The following is a 20,146-nucleotide window of genomic DNA, read 5'->3' as shown; positions in this document are numbered from 1 at the left end:
TCTTATGTGTTCATAGGATTTTGACAATTATACGAGTAAATTAAATAATATACATATGAAAATGATTAATTATTATATGTATAAGGGAAAAAATGATGAAATATTCCCATATTATCTTAGTATTATAGAGGAAAGACCGTTGCCGACCTCTGATATTGTTCAAACTTATGTATTTATATGATTTTGGCAATTATATGAGTAAATTAAAAAATATACATATGAAAATGGTTAATTATTATATGTATATGGGAAAAAATGCTAAGATATTCCATATTCTCTTAGTATTATAGAGAAAAGCCATTTAAGTGAGAGGGTATAGTAGTGTAAACGACCGGAATTACGACAGAGGGTTCAAAAACTACTATAGGTAGGCAGTGGTTGCCGACCTCTCATATTGTTCAAAACTTATGTATTCATATGATTTTGGCAATTGTATGAGTAAATTAAATAATATACATATGAAAATGATTAATTATTATATGTATAAGGGAAAAAATGCTGAAATATTCCCACATTCTCTTAGTATTATAGAGAAAATCCATTATAGTGAGAGGGTATAGTAGTGTAAACGACCGGAATTACGACAGAGGGTTCAAAAACTACTATAGGTAGGCAGTGGTTGCCGACCTCTCATATTGTTCAAAACTTATGTATTCATATGAATTTGGCAATTATATGAGTAAATTAAATAATATACATATGAAAATGATTAATTATTATATGTATAAGGGAAAAAATGCTGAAATATTCCCACATTCTCTTAGTATTATAGAGAAAATCCATTATAGTGAGAGGGTATAGTAGTGTAAACGACCGGAATTACGACAGAGGGTTCAAAAACTACTATAGGTAGGCAGTGGTTGCCGACCTCTCATATTGTTCAAAACTTATGTATTCATATGATTTTGGCAATTATATGATTAAATTAAATAATATACATATGAAAATGGTTAATTATTATATGTATATGGGAAAAAATGCAGAGATATTCCCATATTCTCTTAGTATTATAGAGAAAAGCCATTTAAGTGAGAGGGTATAGTAGTGTAAACGACCGGAATTACGACAGAGGGTTCAAAAACTACTATAGGTAGGCAGTGGTTGCCGACCTCTCATATTGTTCAAAACTTATGTATTCATATGATTTTGGCAATTGTATGAGTAAATTAAATAATATACATACGAAAATGATTAATTATTATATGTATATGGGAAAAAATGCAGAGATATTCCCATATTCTCTTAGTATTATAGAGAAAAGCCATTTAAGTGAGAGGGTATAGTAGTGTAAACCACCGGAATTACGACAGAGGGTTCAAAAACTACTATAGGTAGGCAGTGGTTGCCGACCTCTCATATTGTTCAAAACTTATGTATTCATATGATTTTGGCAATTGTATGAGTAAATTAAATAATATACATATGAAAATGATTAATTATTATATGTATAAGGGAAAAATGCTGAAATATTCCCACATTCTCTTAGTATTATAGAGAAAATCCATTATAGTGAGAGGGTATAGTAGTGTAAACGACCGGAATTACGACAGAGGGTTCAAAAACTACTATAGGTAGGCAGTGGTTGCCGACCTCTCATATTGTTCAAAACTTATGTATTCATATGATTTTGGCAATTATATGATTAAATTAAATAATATACATATGAAAATGGTTAATTATTATATGTATATGGGAAAAAATGCTGAGATATTCCCATATTCTCTTAGTATTATAGAGAAAAGCCATTTAAGTGAGAGGGTATAGTAGTGTAAACGACCGGAATTACGACAGAGGGTTCAAAAACTACTATAGGTAGGCAGTGGTTGCCGACCTCTCATATTGTTCAAAACTTATGTATTCATATGATTTTGGCAATTGTATGAGTAAATTAAATAATATACATATGAAAATGATTAATTATTATATGTATAAGGGAAAAAATGCTGAAATATTCCCACATTCTCTTAGTATTATAGAGAAAATCCATTATAGTGAGAGGGTATAGTAGTGTAAACGACCGGAATTACGACAGAGGGTTCAAAAACTACTATAGGTAGGCAGTGGTTGCCGACCTCTCATATTGTTCAAAACTTATGTATTCATATGATTTTGGCAATTATATGATTAAATTAAATAATATACATATGAAAATGGTTAATTATTATATGTATATGGGAAAAAATGCTGAGATATTCCATATTCTCTTAGTATTATAGAGAAAAGCCATTATAGTGAGAGGGTATAGTAGTGTAAACGACCGGAATTACGACAGAGGGTTCAAAAACTACTATAGGTAGGCAGTGGTTGCCGACCTCTCATATTGTTCAAAACTTATGTATTCATATGAATTTGGCAATTATATGAGTAAATTAAATAATAAACATATAAAAATTAATATTTATTATATGTATAAAAAAAAAATAATCATATTATATATGAATAATGGAAAAAAAATGAAATGTTCCTATAATCTCTTAATATATAAGAGAATAGACCGTATGTTGGGTGGCAAACGGAATTGAAAATACCCGCTTTGAGGACAGCGGGTTCAAAAACTACTATAGGTAGGCAGTGGTTGCCGACCTCCCGCATTATTCGAAATATTTATTTCGGATTATGTTTATATTGGTTACATAAAATAAAGTATATTATTATCCGTACAAATTTGTTTCTCAGTTCTATAGAACACGGGACTTGGCTCCGCGGATAATAGGAATATACGCTTTTTAGATAATATCGTTGAAACAAAAGTCAAGTTTCTATTATATATAGAATAACAAATCGTTTCCATATATTATCGTTAATTTTTGGAGGCAGGCAAATATTAATTTATTACCTGCCGTATAGTTGGATTATTATATCGTTACGGTATAATACAAATATGGATTCTTATGAAAGAAATATAAAATTATATATTAAATGTGGAAATATTATCATATGCGCTTGGTTTTATGTTATATATTACCAGAGAGATATATGAAAAGAGATAAATTTTAAATTTATCTTCAAAATGCAAATGATTTAACTTAATATTTATATTGGTTAAACAAAAATTGTACATGTGTGGATACAATAATTATGTATGTTGGAAATAAAATGATATTTTATAATGAAATATGTATATATAAAAAGATAAAATTATAGAAACATATATATTACAATAATTATATGAAATTCTTGTTATATTGGTAAAACAAGTATAAATTAAAAATGAAAATATGGATTACGAATGCTATATAAAAATGGCCGTAATCGAATAGATTTTTTACTTATATTTATATATTTAAAATTTTACCCAAAGGCGAAATATTGAATTTTATTCAATATAATAAAAATCATGGAATTATATAAAGTGAAAAATCTATATATCTATTATATTGCTTATTTCGATTCAAAAAATATGAATGGAATATGAAGGAAAAACATTATTCTGGTTGATCCTGCCAGTAGTTATATGCTTGTCTCAAAGATTAAGCCATGCATGTCTAAGTACACACGAATTAAAAGTGAAACCGCAAAAGGCTCATTATATCAGTTATGGTTCCTTAGATCGTTAACAGTTACTTGGATAACTGTGGTAATTCTAGAGCTAATACATGCAATTAAAACATGAACCTTATGGGACATGTGCTTTTATTAGGCTAAAACCAAGCGATCGCAAGATCGTTATATTGGTTGAACTCTAGATAACATGCAGATCGTATGGTCTTGTACCGACGACAGATCTTTCAAATGTCTGCCCTATCAACTTTTGATGGTAGTATCTAGGACTACCATGGTTGCAACGGGTAACGGGGAATCAGGGTTCGATTCCGGAGAGGGAGCCTGAGAAACGGCTACCACATCTAAGGAAGGCAGCAGGCGCGTAAATTACCCACTCCCAGCTCGGGGAGGTAGTGACGAAAAATAACAATACAGGACTCATATCCGAGGCCCTGTAATTGGAATGAGTACACTTTAAATCCTTTAACAAGGACCAATTGGAGGGCAAGTCTGGTGCCAGCAGCCGCGGTAATTCCAGCTCCAATAGCGTATATTAAAGTTGTTGCGGTTAAAACGTTCGTAGTTGAACTTGTGCTTCATACGGGTAGTACAACTTACAATTGTGGTTAGTACTATACCTTTATGTATGTAAGCGTATTACCGGTGGAGTTCTTATATGTGATTAAATACTTGTATTTTTTCATATGTTCCTCCTATTTAAAAACCTGCACTAGTGCTCTTAAACGAGTGTTATTGTGGGCCGGTACTATTACTTTGAACAAATTAGAGTGCTTAAAGCAGGCTTCAAATGCCTGAATATTCTGTGCATGGGATAATGAAATAAGACCTCTGTTCTGCTTTCATTGGTTTTCAGATCAAGAGGTAATGATTAATAGAAGCAGTTTGGGGGCATTAGTATTACGACGCGAGAGGTGAAATTCTTGGACCGTCGTAAGACTAACTTAAGCGAAAGCATTTGCCAAAGATGTTTTCATTAATCAAGAACGAAAGTTAGAGGTTCGAAGGCGATCAGATACCGCCCTAGTTCTAACCATAAACGATGCCAGCTAGCAATTGGGTGTAGCTACTTTTATGGCTCTCTCAGTCGCTTCCCGGGAAACCAAAGCTTTTGGGCTCCGGGGGAAGTATGGTTGCAAAGCTGAAACTTAAAGGAATTGACGGAAGGGCACCACCAGGAGTGGAGCCTGCGGCTTAATTTGACTCAACACGGGAAAACTTACCAGGTCCGAACATAAGTGTGTAAGACAGATTGATAGCTCTTTCTCGAATCTATGGGTGGTGGTGCATGGCCGTTCTTAGTTCGTGGAGTGATTTGTCTGGTTAATTCCGATAACGAACGAGACTCAAATATATTAAATAGATATCTTCAGGATTATGGTGCTGAAGCTTATGTAGCCTTCATTCATGGTGGCAGTAAAATGTTTATTGTGTTTGAATGTGTTTATGTAAGTGGAGCCGTACCTGTTGGTTTGTCCCATTATAAGGACACTAGCTTCTTAAATGGACAAATTGCGTCTAGCAATAATGAGATTGAGCAATAACAGGTCTGTGATGCCCTTAGATGTCCTGGGCTGCACGCGCGCTACAATGAAAGTATCAACGTGTATTTCCTAGACCGAGAGGTCCGGGTAAACCGCTGAACCACTTTCATGCTTGGGATTGTGAACTGAAACTGTTCACATGAACTTGGAATTCCCAGTAAGTGTGAGTCATTAACTCGCATTGATTACGTCCCTGCCCTTTGTACACACCGCCCGTCGCTACTACCGATTGAATTATTTAGTGAGGTCTCCGGACGTGATCACTGTGACGCCTTGCGTGTTACGGTTGTTTCGCAAAAGTTGACCGAACTTGATTATTTAGAGGAAGTAAAAGTCGTAACAAGGTTTCCGTAGGTGAACCTGCGGAAGGATCATTATTGTATAATATCCTTATCGTTAATAAATATTTGTTATAATACAAATAAATACAATTTACCAAAATAAAAATATTACAAAATGATTCCACGGAATCAAAAGTTAAAGTCAAAATAAAATGAAGATGGCTTTTATTTTATATGTGGGGCTTGGCAACCTCATAAAAAGACTTTAACATTATTAATGTTGCTGTGCGTATTTGTGGCAGTACTTACTACAACAACGGCGTTTCCTATAAAAACAAATTCTCGAAAATGGAAATCGAAGAAACTAAACTAAATTCGAAAGTAGAAGTCGAATTAAAATAAAAATAATTTTGAATGTGTGGTAATCAAAATAAGTGTGTGTGTATATGGACCATAATATACACGCGTTGCGAATATGTATTGTTCATCTATGTTATGAGCATACGTTGGCTAATGCAACAACCTAAAATATACAATGTTTGTACCTGTCATCCATCAGGTTAATGTTTTATATAAATTTTGCAGTATGTGTCACCCAAAATAGCAAACCATAACCAGATTATTATGATACATAATGCTTATATGAAACTAAGACATTTCGCAACATTTATTTTAGGTATAAAAATAAATTTATTGAAGGAATTGATATATGCCAGTAAAATGGTGTATTTTTAATTTCTTTCAATAAAAACAATATTGACATTATATAAAATTGAATTATAAAACTCTAAGCGGTGGATCACTCGGCTCATGGGTCGATGAAGAACGCAGCAAACTGTGCGTCATCGTGTGAACTGCAGGACACATGAACATCGACATTTTGAACGCATATCGCAGTCCATGCTGTTATGTACTTTAATTAATTTTATAGTGCTGCTTGGACTACATATGGTTGAGGGTTGTAAGACTATGCTAATTAAGTTGTTTATAAATTTTTTATAAGCATATGGTATATTATTGGATTAAATAATGATTTTATTCATAATATTAAAAAAGAAATGAAAAACATTATCTCACATTTGAATGTGAAAAACGAAGAGAAATATTTTCTTTTTCAATCAAATAATACTGAGAAATGTCTAGCATAAAAAATTGAAATATTTTTCATCTAGAATTGTCTCTTATTAATGATTCGGAAAAAGAAAAATCTTGGTTTTGTTATTATTCTTCGTTGGTTCGTTAAATGGATAAAAATGACTTTGCTTACAAGAACTATTGGAACTATTTATAACGAATTTAATTGATTGTTTTATCATTTATATATAAAGAATTTATGGCAAAATATAGTTATATATACAACCTCAACTCATATGGGACTACCCCCTGAATTTAAGCATATTAATTAGGGGAGGAAAAGAAACTAACAAGGATTTTCTTAGTAGCGGCGAGCGAAAAGAAAACAGTTCAGCACTAAGTCACTTTGTCTATATGGCAAATGTGAGATGCAGTGTATGGAGCGTCAATATTCTAGTATGAGAAATTAATGATTTAAGTCCTTCTTAAATGAGGCCATTTACCCATAGAGGGTGCCAGGCCCGTATAACGTTAATGATTGCTAGATGATGTTTCCAAAGAGTCGTGTTGCTTGATAGTGCAGCACTAAGTGGGTGGTAAACTCCATCTAAAACTAAATATAACCATGAGACCGATAGTAAACAAGTACCGTGAGGGAAAGTTGAAAAGAACTCTGAATAGAGAGTTAAACAGTACGTGAAACTGCTTAGAGGTTAAGCCCGATGAACCTGAATATCCGTTATGGAAAATTCATCATTAAAATTGTAATATTTAAATAATATTATTAAGAATAATGTGCATTTTTTCCATATAAGGACATTGTAATCTATTAGCATATCCCAAATTTATCATAAAATATAACTTATAGTTTATTCCAATTAAATTGCTTGCATTTTAACACAGAATAAATGTTATTAATTTGATAAAGTGCTGATAGATTTATATTATTACAGAGCGTTAATTTTTCGGAATTATATAATGGCATAATTATCATTGATTTTTGTGTTTATTATATGCTCTTGTATGATTAACAATGCGAAAGATTCAGGATACCTTCGGGACCCGTCTTGAAACACGGACCAAGGAGTCTAACATATGTGCAAGTTATTGGGATGTAAACCTAATAGCGTAATTAACTTGACTAATAATGGGATTAGTTTTTTAGCTATTTATAGCTAATTAACACAATCCCGGGGCGTTCTATATAGTTATGTATAATGTATATTTATATTATTTATGCCTCTAACTGGAACGTACCTTGAGCATATATGCTGTGACCCGAAAGATGGTGAACTATACTTGATCAGGTTGAAGTCAGGGGAAACCCTGATGGAAGACCGAAACAGTTCTGACGTGCAAATCGATTGTCAGAATTGAGTATAGGGGCGAAAGACCAATCGAACCATCTAGTAGCTGGTTCCTTCCGAAGTTTCCCTCAGGATAGCTGGTGCATTTTAATATTATATAAAATAATCTTATCTGGTAAAGCGAATGATTAGAGGCCTTAGGGTCGAAACGATCTTAACCTATTCTCAAACTTTAAATGGGTAAGAACCTTAACTTTCTTGATATGAAGTTCAAGGTTATGATATAATGTGCCCAGTGGGCCACTTTTGGTAAGCAGAACTGGCGCTGTGGGATGAACCAAACGTAATGTTACGGTGCCCAAATTAACAACTCATGCAGATACCATGAAAGGCGTTGGTTGCTTAAAACAGCAGGACGGTGATCATGGAAGTCGAAATCCGCTAAGGAGTGTGTAACAACTCACCTGCCGAAGCAACTAGCCCTTAAAATGGATGGCGCTTAAGTTGTATACCTATACATTACCGCTAAAGTAGATGATTTATATTACTTGTGATATAAATTTTGAAACTTTAGTGAGTAGGAAGGTACAATGGTATGCGTAGAAGTGTTTGGCGTAAGCCTGCATGGAGCTGCCATTGGTACAGATCTTGGTGGTAGTAGCAAATAATCGAATGAGACCTTGGAGGACTGAAGTGGAGAAGGGTTTCGTGTGAACAGTGGTTGATCACGAGTTAGTCGGTCCTAAGTTCAAGGCGAAAGCCGAAAATTTTCAAGTAAAACAAAAATGCCTAACTATATAAACAAAGCGAATATAATACACTTGAATAATTTTGAACGAAAGGGAATACGGTTCCAATTCCGTAACCTGTTGAGTATCCGTTTGTTATTAAATATGGGCCTCGTGCTCATCCTGGCAACAGGAACGACCATAAAGAAGCCGTCGAGAGATATCGGAAGAGTTTTCTTTTCTGTTTTATAGCCGTACTACCATGGAAGTCTTTCGCAGAGAGATATGGTAGATGGGCTAGAAGAGCATGACATATACTGTTGTGTCGATATTTTCTCCTCGGACCTTGAAAATTTATGGTGGGGACACGCAAACTTCTCAACAGGCCGTACCAATATCCGCAGCTGGTCTCCAAGGTGAAGAGTCTCTAGTCGATAGAATAATGTAGGTAAGGGAAGTCGGCAAATTAGATCCGTAACTTCGGGATAAGGATTGGCTCTGAAGATTGAGATAGTCGGGCTTGATTGGGAAACAATAACATGGTTTATGTGCTCGTTCTGGGTAAATAGAGTTTCTAGCATTTATGTTAGTTACTTGTTCCCCGGATAGTTTAGTTACGTAGCCAATTGTGGAACTTTCTTGCTAAAATTTTTAAGAATACTATTTGGGTTAAACCAATTAGTTCTTATCAATTATAACGATTATCAATTAACAATCAATTCAGAACTGGCACGGACTTGGGGAATCCGACTGTCTAATTAAAACAAAGCATTGTGATGGCCCTAGCGGGTGTTGACACAATGTGATTTCTGCCCAGTGCTCTGAATGTCAAAGTGAAGAAATTCAAGTAAGCGCGGGTCAACGGCGGGAGTAACTATGACTCTCTTAAGGTAGCCAAATGCCTCGTCATCTAATTAGTGACGCGCATGAATGGATTAACGAGATTCCTACTGTCCCTATCTACTATCTAGCGAAACCACAGCCAAGGGAACGGGCTTGGAATAATTAGCGGGGAAAGAAGACCCTTTTGAGCTTGACTCTAATCTGGCAGTGTAAGGAGACATAAGAGGTGTAGAATAAGTGGGAGATATTAGACCTCGGTTTGGTATCGTCAATGAAATACCACTACTCTTATTGTTTCCTTACTTACTTGATTAAATGGAACGTGTATCATTTCCTAGCCATTATACGGATATATTTATTATATCTTATGGTATTGGGTTTTGATGCAAGCTTCTTGATCAAAGTATCACGAGTTTGTTATATAATCGCAAACAAATTCTTTAATAAAACGATGCATTTATGTATTTTTGATTTGAAAATTTGGTATAACTCCAATTACTCAGGTATGATCCAATTCAAGGACATTGCCAGGTAGGGAGTTTGACTGGGGCGGTACATCTCTCAAATAATAACGGAGGTGTCCCAAGGCCAGCTCAGTGCGGACAGAAACCACACATAGAGCAAAAGGGCAAATGCTGACTTGATCTCGGTGTTCAGTACACACAGGGACAGCAAAAGCTCGGCCTATCGATCCTTTTGGTTTAAAGAGTTTTTAACAAGAGGTGTCAGAAAAGTTACCATAGGGATAACTGGCTTGTGGCGGCCAAGCGTTCATAGCGACGTCGCTTTTTGATCCTTCGATGTCGGCTCTTCCTATCATTGTGAAGCAAAATTCACCAAGCGTTGGATTGTTCACCCATGCAAGGGAACGTGAGCTGGGTTTAGACCGTCGTGAGACAGGTTAGTTTTACCCTACTAATGACAAAACGTTGTTGCGACAGCATTCCTGCGTAGTACGAGAGGAACCGCAGGTACGGACCAATGGCACAATACTTGTTCGAGCGAACAGTGGTATGACGCTACGTCCGTTGGATTATGCCTGAACGCCTCTAAGGTCGTATCCGTGCTGGACTGCAATGATAAATAAGGGGCAATTTGCATTGTATGGCTTCTAAACCATTTAAAGTTTATAATTTATTTTATAAACGACAATGGATGTGATGCCAATGTAATTTGTAACATAGTAAATTAGGAGGATCTTCGATCACCTGATGCCGCGCTAGTTACATATAAAAGCATTATTTAATACAATGACAAAGCCTAGAATCAATTGTAAACGACTTTTGTAACAGGCAAGGTGTTGTAAGTGGTTGAGCAGCTGCCATACTGCGATCCACTGAAGCTTATCCTTTGCTTGATGATTCGATAAATAAATGATTTTTTCCTGTAGCCAAACACCTCGTCATCAATTTAGTGACGCATATGATATTGTCCCTATCATATAATTAATATAAAGACTTTAATGGATTGTGTCAAGTTGCCAAACACCTCGTCATCAATTTAGTGACGCATATGATATTGTCCCTATCATATAATTAATATAAAGACTTTAATGAATTGTGTCAAGTTGCCAAACACCTCGTCATCAATTTAGTGACGCATATGATATTGTCCCTATCATATAATTTTTGATATAAAGACTTTAAAGAATTGTATCAAGTTGCCAAACACCTCGTCATCAATTTAGTTTTTTTTTTTTTTTTTTTTTTTTTAGCGTGCGTTTATTTATTTAAAATCTGTCCTAGTGACAATAATTAAATGGTTTGCGGGGAACATTAGCTTAAGGATACTATTGTACATGTATTTGTGGCGGTTTTATATGTGTTGTCTATTGTTGTGGAAGATCGAGAGGTGTCTCCTCATGAGACGTCTGCTTGTTTGCTATTGTCTAACAGTTGGTGCGAGTGTTAGGGTGTTTTCGAGCCTTTTCAGGTATCTCTCGCTGAGCCTGGAGATTTCATCAGCGACTTGTGGATTCAAGTTCCCTATGTATGGCGACATTCTCGTGGTAGGATGCGCATACAGCATTCTCAAGCACCTATTCTGGAACCGCTGTATACGCAGGCGATTCGTGTGGCTGCCGTGCCCATAGCTGTATCCGTAGTCCAGATGGCTAGAATTGCCTTGTACACCAGGATTTGTGTTCTGCCTTAGCTTGGACCCTCTCCCAATAACCAATGCATCTGCTCAGACGCGCATCGCCTGTATGCGTTGCTGACGATGTGGACGCCAATGAGCCTGCGTCCAGGGTAAGTCCTAGGACTGTGCGGTGCGTTGGAATGATGACTCCGTTTAGCGTGACCGGTGGCAGTCTCCTCTCCTTAGTGCAAATGTTGTTTGGGTAGATTTTTCCGCGTTCACTACGATGTTCCACCTGCTGACCAGATGTAGCGCGTCCATTTGCCTTTGATTGTTCGGAGGCTTCTCGTGGGTCGGATGAGGAGGCGAGGAAAGCCGTGTCATCTGCATAAATCAATTTAGTGACGCATATGATATTGTCCCTATCATATAATTAATATACAGACTTTAATGAATTGTGTCAAGTTGCCAAACACCTCGTCATCAATTTAGTGACGCATATGATATTGTCCTTATCATATAATTTTTGATATAAAGACTTTAAAGAATTGAATCAAGTTGCCAAACACCTCGTCATCAATTTAGTTTTTTTTTTTTTCTTTAGCGTGCGTTTATTTATTTAAAATCTGTCCTAGTGGACAATAATTAAATGGTTTTGCGGGGGAACATTAGCTTAAGGGATACTATTGTACATGTATTTGTGGCGGGTTTTATATGTGTTGTCTATTGTTGTGGAAGATCGAGAGGGTGTCTCCTCATGAGACGTCTGCTTGTTTGGCTATTGTCTAACAGGTTGGTGGCGAGGTGGTTAGGGTGGTTTTCGAGCCTTTTCAGGTATCTCTCGCTGAGCCTGGAGATTTCATCAGCGACTTGTGGGATTCCAAGTTCCCTATGTATGGCGACATTCTCGTGGTAGGGATGCGCATTACAGGCAATTCTCAAGCACCTATTCTGGAACCGCTGTATACGCAGGCGATTCGTGTGGCTTGCCGTGCCCCATAGCTGTATCCCGTAGGTCCAGATGGGCTTGAGAATTGCCTTGTACACCAGGATTTTGTGGTTCTGCCTTAGCTTGGACCCTCTCCCAATAAGCCAATGCATCTGCCTCAGACGCGCATCGGCCTGTATGCGTTTGCTGACGATGTGGGGACGCCAAGTGAGCCTGCGGTCCAGGGTAAGTCCTAGGTACTTGGGTGCGGGTGCGTTGGGAATGATGACTCCGTTTAGCGTGACCGGTGGGCAGTCTCCTCTCCTTAGTGCAAATGTTGTTTGGGTAGATTTTTCCGCGTTCACTACGATGTTCCACCTGCTGAGCCAGGGATGTAGCGCGTCCATTTGCCTTTGGATTGTTTCGGAGGCTTCTCGTGGGTCGGATGAGGAGGCGAGGAAAGCCGTGTCATCTGCATAAGTCGCTATAGTTAGGTTCCTGGAGGGGATTATGGGAAGGTCTGCGGTGTAAAGGGTGTACAGTATTGGTCCGAGCACACTGCCTTGCGGAACTCCAGCTCTGATCAGTCTGGGTAGGCTTATTGCACTTCCGCATCTGACTTGGAATGCTCTTCCCTCAGTGTAGGATTTGAGGAGGGTAAAATGGGGGCTTGGGAGGTAGGATTTGAGTTTATGGAGGAGTCCAGGATGCCAAACTCTGTCGAATGCCTGCTTCACGTCGAGCATTACAGCGCAGCAGTATTTCTTTTGCTCGAATGCCTCGAGGATCCGTTCGACTAGCCGGTGGCATTGCTCTGGTGTTCCGTGGGAGCGCCTGAAGCCAAACTGGTGATCGGGGATCAAACCAGCCTCATCCAGTACTGGCAATACTCTGCGCAAAAATACTCTTTCGAGTATTTTGGAGAGGATTGCCAGCAAACTAATCGGACGATAGGAGGCGAGATTGGCTTCAGGCTTACCAGGCTTGAGGAGGACAATAACCTCTGCTCTTTTCCACTCTTCCGGGAAGTACCCTAGCCGGAAGCAGCTGTTGTAAATGCTGGCCAGCATTTGTGTGCAGCGGGATGGGAGCATTTTTAGGGCCGCCGCATCTATACGATCCAGGCCTGGAGATTTGTTGTTCTTCAGTAGAGCAATCTCCTGCGCAACTTCCTCAGGGTCGACTGGTTCCAACGGGGGACCGGGAGAGCTTGGGCTATTGAGAAACCGGGCTGTTTCAGCATGTTCTTCGGCAGTGCAGCAGTCGAACGGAGAGAAGGCGTTGTAAAGGTGTTCGGCGAAAGCTTCTGCTCTTTCAGCATCCGAAAGGCACCAGGATCCATCTGCTTTGCGCACTGCGGAAACCTTTTTGGCTGGTCGTTTAATGTGGCGGGTGACGTTCCACAGATTGTGGTCTGGGTCCCCGGGAGAGAGTTCCTCGCGGAATCTGGGAAGGAGTCCTGGCGTAGGCTGGAGATCTTGTCCTTCAACTCCTTTGTGGCGTGATTGAGCGCTGTTTTGTCTCTTGGATTGCGCGTCAAGAACCAAACTCTCCTGAGACGCCTCTTCTCAGTCACGAGTGCCGCAATTTCCGGGGACCAGAGGTGGAGGTCCCTGCTAGGTGTTCTCGCAGTCTTTGGTGGCGGTGGGCTTGCGAATTCCGCAGCGTTTTGCATCTGCCTGGTGAGATTCCCGATAGCTTCATCAATGTTCCTGGGTGTGTTGAGGATGGGGTTCGGATTGACGGTGGAGAGCATCCAGGACGCGAACTTGGCGGCGTCGGTATATTTTCCAGTGAGCCTTCTGAGCGGGGTTTTCCTGAGGACTGGCGTGTTGATTAGCACGTTTATTGCACAGTGGTCTGACAGGAGATCAGCATTTGTTGTGCAGCTGATCTTCGCATGCCCTATGCCTTTCGACACAGCAAAGTCCAGTAGGTCTGGAGTCTTGAGGGGATTCGTTGGCCAGTGAGTGGGCTCGCCAGTGGAGTGGCAGTCCAGTCGGTGGCGTTGCAGGTACCCAAACAGAGTTTTCCCTTTGGGGTTGTTGGCGCGCGATCCCCACCAAGAATGTTTGGCGTTATAATCTCCAGCTGCTATGAAGCGGGGCCCAAAATGCTCGAAGAACTCACTGAGGTGAGATGCTGTTATGCGGTATCTGGGGGAAAGTAGACCGCTCCAATGTCTAAATCTCCTTGCGGGCTGACAATCCTGATGACAGGACATTGTGCCCAGTCTTGCTGAAACGCGGGCAGCTCTAGGTATTGAATACCGCTCCTGATGAGGATGGCTGCTCCACCGCGTGCTCTGCCAGAAGGATGGTCTGCATGGATGAGGTCATATCCGCTGATATTAAAGTGGGATCTGGGGGAGAAGTGGGTTTCGGCTACGAGTAGGATATCGATCTGGTGGGTCTTCAGATGGTGCTCGACTATGGCCTTGCTGTTCTGCAGGCCGTTCGCATTCCAGACGACTAGGTGGAGCTTTAGTTGCATGACTTGCTGTTGAGAATGGTGGCCACCAGCTGTGTCATCTGGGTGAACATGCGCTCCATCATCCTTTCCATCATTCCTTCCATGCGAGCGAACATCGCTTCTATCTGACCGGAGTGTGGGGTTTCTGTTTGGGTTTGGACTGGGGTTGTGGGATTCTGCGGTGCTGCGTGCACTCCGTTGAGGGCGTCTCGGTAGCTCCTGCCAGAGGTGACGTTTGGTGATGCCACGGGCGGCGCCTTGTTAGCATTAGCGACGGGCCTTGTTTTCGGAGCAGCGAGTGCTTTGGCCCTTTTGTATGCAGGGCATCCCTTGAAAGACGCAGGATGGTCCGCCTGGCAGTGGAAGCAGCACGCTTTGTCGTCCTCCCTCTTCTCACATGCCCTCGATTCGTGAGGGCCTCCACACTTTACACATCGGTATTCCAGGAAGCAGTAACGCTGTGTATGACCGAATCCTTGGCACCTGAAGCATTGAGGCACGTCGTTGAACTTCTGCGGCGGTTCAATGGTTACTACCGACCTGCAGATCCGCTTGACTTGGTAGACGTCTTTGTTGTTGCTGGAAGGCTCCAGGTTGGCGAAGAATATTCCCAGCGGTTCTTTAGTTCTTCTGCCAATGGGATTGTGCAGATCTCTAACAGCGTGCCCTTGTCTGCGAAGGTCTTCAATGATTTCCTCACGATCGGTGGAGTGGTGGAGTCCTTTGATGACAACCTTGTATGCACGTTCATCTTTCGGCTGGAAAGTCCGATGCCTCTTGTTTTGGGCCACAAGTTGGAGACGCAGAGCTGTATAGGACTCTTTGTCCGGCATCATGACACGTACGTTGTTGCCATTCACGGTCTTGTAGGTAAAATTGTTCTTCGGGCCTACAAGAGTCGTGATCATCTTGACGAGTGCCGAGATGTTGGTCACATCGGGGATAAAAATCGGAGGTGGCTTGATGGTCTTCGGGGTGGGCTTTGGTTTCTCGGGGTCTTGGGCTTGGAATCGTCTTTAGGTCCGGGTTCGTCATCAGAGCTCTCTTGGTCGTACTCGTCTTCTTCGGTCGAGAGTAAAGCGAAGGCGTTGTTGGCGAGCTTCTTGCGCAGAGCTGCGCTAGTGCTTGGCTTATCTTCCAGCTCCTCTCCCTGTGCTTTCTTTGCCGGTTTTCGCTTTATCTCGCCCGGCTCTGTATGCGAGGTGCTTCCCTCGCTGCTGGAGCTGCTCTTGCGTGTTCTCAGAGCCTTTTTGCGTGGTGTTGTTCCAAGCTTGTGGGTGCGCGGGGGGGCCTGCCAGTCCATCTTCTCCAAAGTTGATAAGGAGTGAGGAGGGGGGGGGGGGGGGGGGAAGCTGGGCACCGTAAGCCGGTGAGCCAGGCAGCACGTGGCTGCTGCTTTGCAATTATACCGCTGCTTCGAGCACTGGGTTTTTTGCGCTGATAACACGCACACTCGGGTGTGCGATGGTGTTAGTGCGAACTACCGTTAGGTACGTTGGCTGGGCCAATCAAAACGCGCGACAAGATCACGCGACGCGAAGTGGCTGGGCACAAGTAACGGGACTTACAACTGTGAACAATTTGCTAACAATTTGCTAACAATTTGCTGTCGATCCGCAGGCACGTCTGCACTCGTCGAGTGTTCGATCGCGACTATCAATTTAGTGACGCATATGATATTGTCCCTATCATATAATTAATATAAAGACTTTAATGGATTGTGTCAAGTTGCCAAACACCTCGTCATCAATTTAGTGACGCATATGATATTGTCCCTATCATATAATTAATATAAAGACTTTAATGAATTGTGTCAAGTTGCCAAACACCTCGTCATCGTTTAGTGACGCATATGATATTGTCCTTATCATATAATTTTTGATATAAAGACTTTAAAGAATTGTATCAAGTTGCCAAACACCTCGTCATCAATTTAGTGACGCATATGATATTGTCCCTATCATATAATTAATATAAAGACTTTAATGGATTGTGTCAAGTTGCCAAACACCTCGTCATCAATTTAGTGACGCATATGATATTGTCCTTATCATATAATTTTTGATATAAAGACTTTAAAGAATTGTATCAAGTTGCCAAACACCTCGTCATCAATTTAGTGACGCATATGATATTGTCCCTATCATATAATTAATATACAGACTTTAATGAATTGTGTCAAGTTGCCAAACACCTCGTCATCAATTTAGTGACGCATATGATATTGTCCCTATCATATAATTTTTGATATATAGACTTTAAAGAATTGTATCAAGTTGCCAAACACCTCGTCATCAATTTAGTGACGCATATGATATTGTCCCTATCATATAATTAATATAAAGACTTTAATGATTGTGTCAAGTTGCCAAACACCTCGTCATCAATTTAGTGACGCATATGATATTGTCCTTATTATATAATTTTTGATATAAAGACTTTAAAGAATGTATCAAGTTGCAAACACCTCGTCATCAATTTAGTGACGCATATGATATGTCCTATAATAATAATATACAGACTCTAATGAATTGTGTCAAGTTGCCAAACACCTCGTCATCAATTTAGTGACGCATATGATATTGTCCCTTTCATATAATTAATATAAAGACTTTAATGGATTGTGTCAAGTTGCCAAACACCTCGTCATCAACTACTATATTATGGTTGCGCCGACCTCTCATATTGTATTCTCTTATGTGTTCATAGGATTTTGACAATTATACGAGTAAATTAAATAATATACATATGAAAATGATTAATTATTATATGTATAAGGGAAAAAATGATGAAATATTCCCATATTATCTTAGTATTATAGAGGAAAGACCGTTGCCGACCTCTGATATTGTTCAAACTTATGTATTTATATGATTTTGGCAATTATATGAGTAAATTAAAAAATATACATATGAAAATGGTTAATTATTATATGTATATGGGAAAAAATGCTAAGATATTCCCATATTCTCTTAGTATTATAGAGAAAAGCCATTTAAGTGAGAGGGTATAGTAGTGTAAACGACCGGAATTACGACAGAGGGTTCAAAAACTACTATAGGTAGGCAGTGGTTGCCGACCTCTCATATTGTTCAAAACTTATGTATTCATATGATTTTGGCAATTGTATGAGTAAATTAAATAATATACATATGAAAATGATTAATTATTATATGTATAAGGGAAAAAATGCTGAAATATTCCCACATTCTCTTAGTATTATAGAGAAAATCCATTATAGTGAGAGGGTATAGTAGTGTAAACGACCGGAATTACGACAGAGGGTTCAAAAACTACTATAGGTAGGCAGTGGTTGCCGACCTCTCATATTGTTCAAACTTATGTATTCATATGAATTTGGCAATTATATGAGTAAATTAAATAATATACATATGAAAATGATTAATTATTATATGTATAAGGGAAAAAATGCTGAAATATTCCCACATTCTCTTAGTATTATAGAGAAAATCCATTATAGTGAGAGGGTATAGTAGTGTAAACGACCGGAATTACGACAGAGGGTTCAAAAACTACTATAGGTAGGCAGTGGTTGCCGACCTCTCATATTGTTCAAAACTTATGTATTCATATGATTTTGGCAATTATATGATTAAATTAAATAATATACATATGAAAATGGTTAATTATTATATGTATATGGGAAAAAATGCAGAGATATTCCCATATTCTCTTAGTATTATAGAGAAAAGCCATTTAAGTGAGAGGGTATAGTAGTGTAAACGACCGGAATTACGACAGAGGGTTCAAAAACTACTATAGGTAGGCAGTGGTTGCCGACCTCTCATATTGTTCAAAACTTATGTATTCATATGATTTTGGCAATTGTATGAGTAAATTAAATAATATACATACGAAAATGATTAATTATTATATGTATATGGGAAAAAATGCAGAGATATTCCCATATTCTCTTAGTATTATAGAGAAAAGCCATTTAAGTGAGAGGGTATAGTAGTGTAAACCACCGGAATTACGACAGAGGGTTCAAAAACTACTATAGGTAGGCAGTGGTTGCCGACCTCTCATATTGTTCAAAACTTATGTATTCATATGATTTTGGCAATTGTATGAGTAAATTAAATAATATACATATGAAAATGATTAATTATTATATGTATAAGGGAAAAAATGCTGAAATATTCCCACATTCTCTTAGTATTATAGAGAAAATCCATTATAGTGAGAGGGTATAGTAGTGTAAACGACCGGAATTACGACAGAGGGTTCAAAAACTACTATAGGTAGGCAGTGGTTGCCGACCTCTCATATTGTTCAAAACTTATGTATTCATATGATTTTGGCAATTATATGATTAAATTAAATAATATACATATGAAAATGGTTAATTATTATATGTATATGGGAAAAAATGCTGAGATATTCCCATATTCTCTTAGTATTATAGAGAAAAGCCATTTAAGTGAGAGGGTATAGTAGTGTAAACGACCGGAATTACGACAGAGGGTTCAAAAACTACTATAGGTAGGCAGTGGTTGCCGACCTCTCATATTGTTCAAAACTTATGTATTCATATGATTTTGGCAATTGTATGAGTAAATTAAATAATATACATATGAAAATGATTAATTATTATATGTATAAGGGAAAAAATGCTGAAATATTCCCACATTCTCTTAGTATTATAGAGAAAATCCATTATAGTGAGAGGGTATAGTAGTGTAAACGACCGGAATTACGACAGAGGGTTCAAAAACTACTATAGGTAGGCAGTGGTTGCCGACCTCTCATATTGTTCAAAACTTATGTATTCATATGATTTTGGCAATTATATGATTAAATTAAATAATATACATATCAGTCGCGATCGAACACTCGACGAGTGCAGACGTGCCTGCGGATCGACAGCAAATTGTTAGCAAATTGTTAGCAAATTGTTCACAGTTGTAAGTCCCGTTACTTGTGCCCAGCCACTTCGCGTCGCGTGATCTTGTCGCGCGTTTTGATTGGCCCAGCCAACGTACCTAACGGTAGTTCGCACTAACACCATCGCACACCCGAGTGTGCGTGTTATCAGCGCAAAAAACCCAGTGCTCGAAGCAGCGGTATAATTGCAAAGCAGCAGCCACGTGCTGCCTGGCTCACCGGCTTACGGTGCCCAGCTTCCCCCCCCCCCCCCCCCCTCCTCACTCCTTATCAACTTTGGAGAAGATGGACTGGCAGGCCCCCCCGCGCACCCACAAGCTTGGAACAACACCACGCAAAAAGGCTCTGAGAACACGCAAGAGCAGCTCCAGCAGCGAGGGAAGCACCTCGCATACAGAGCCGGGCGAGATAAAGCGAAAACCGGCAAAGAAAGCACAGGGAGAGGAGCTGGAAGATAAGCCAAGCACTAGCGCAGCTCTGC

At 39.2% G+C, this 20,146-nt stretch overlaps 3 non-coding genes across 3 annotated transcripts; all 3 read left to right on the top strand.

Annotated features, from left to right (window-relative positions):
- Nucleotides 1–3,427: 3,427 nt before the first annotated feature.
- On the top strand, nucleotides 3,428–5,422 carry LOC116802873. The gene has a single exon (XR_004363222.1). It is a non-coding gene; the product is annotated as a small subunit ribosomal RNA (ribosomal RNA).
- Nucleotides 5,423–6,109: 687 nt separating this feature from the next.
- LOC116802880 lies at nucleotides 6,110–6,288 on the top strand. Its single transcript, XR_004363226.1, has one exon. It is a non-coding gene; the product is annotated as a 5.8S ribosomal RNA (ribosomal RNA).
- A 394-nt stretch (nucleotides 6,289–6,682) lies between these two features.
- On the top strand, nucleotides 6,683–10,644 carry LOC116802875. The gene has a single exon (XR_004363224.1). It is a non-coding gene; the product is annotated as a large subunit ribosomal RNA (ribosomal RNA).
- The last annotated feature ends 9,502 nt before the right edge of the window (nucleotides 10,645–20,146 follow it).

Source organism: Drosophila sechellia, unplaced genomic scaffold, assembly GCF_004382195.2.
Source record: "Drosophila sechellia strain sech25 unplaced genomic scaffold, ASM438219v1 U_24, whole genome shotgun sequence".
NCBI lineage: Eukaryota > Metazoa > Arthropoda > Insecta > Diptera > Drosophilidae > Drosophila > Drosophila sechellia.
This window is presented reverse-complemented; position numbering and strand designations above follow the sequence as displayed.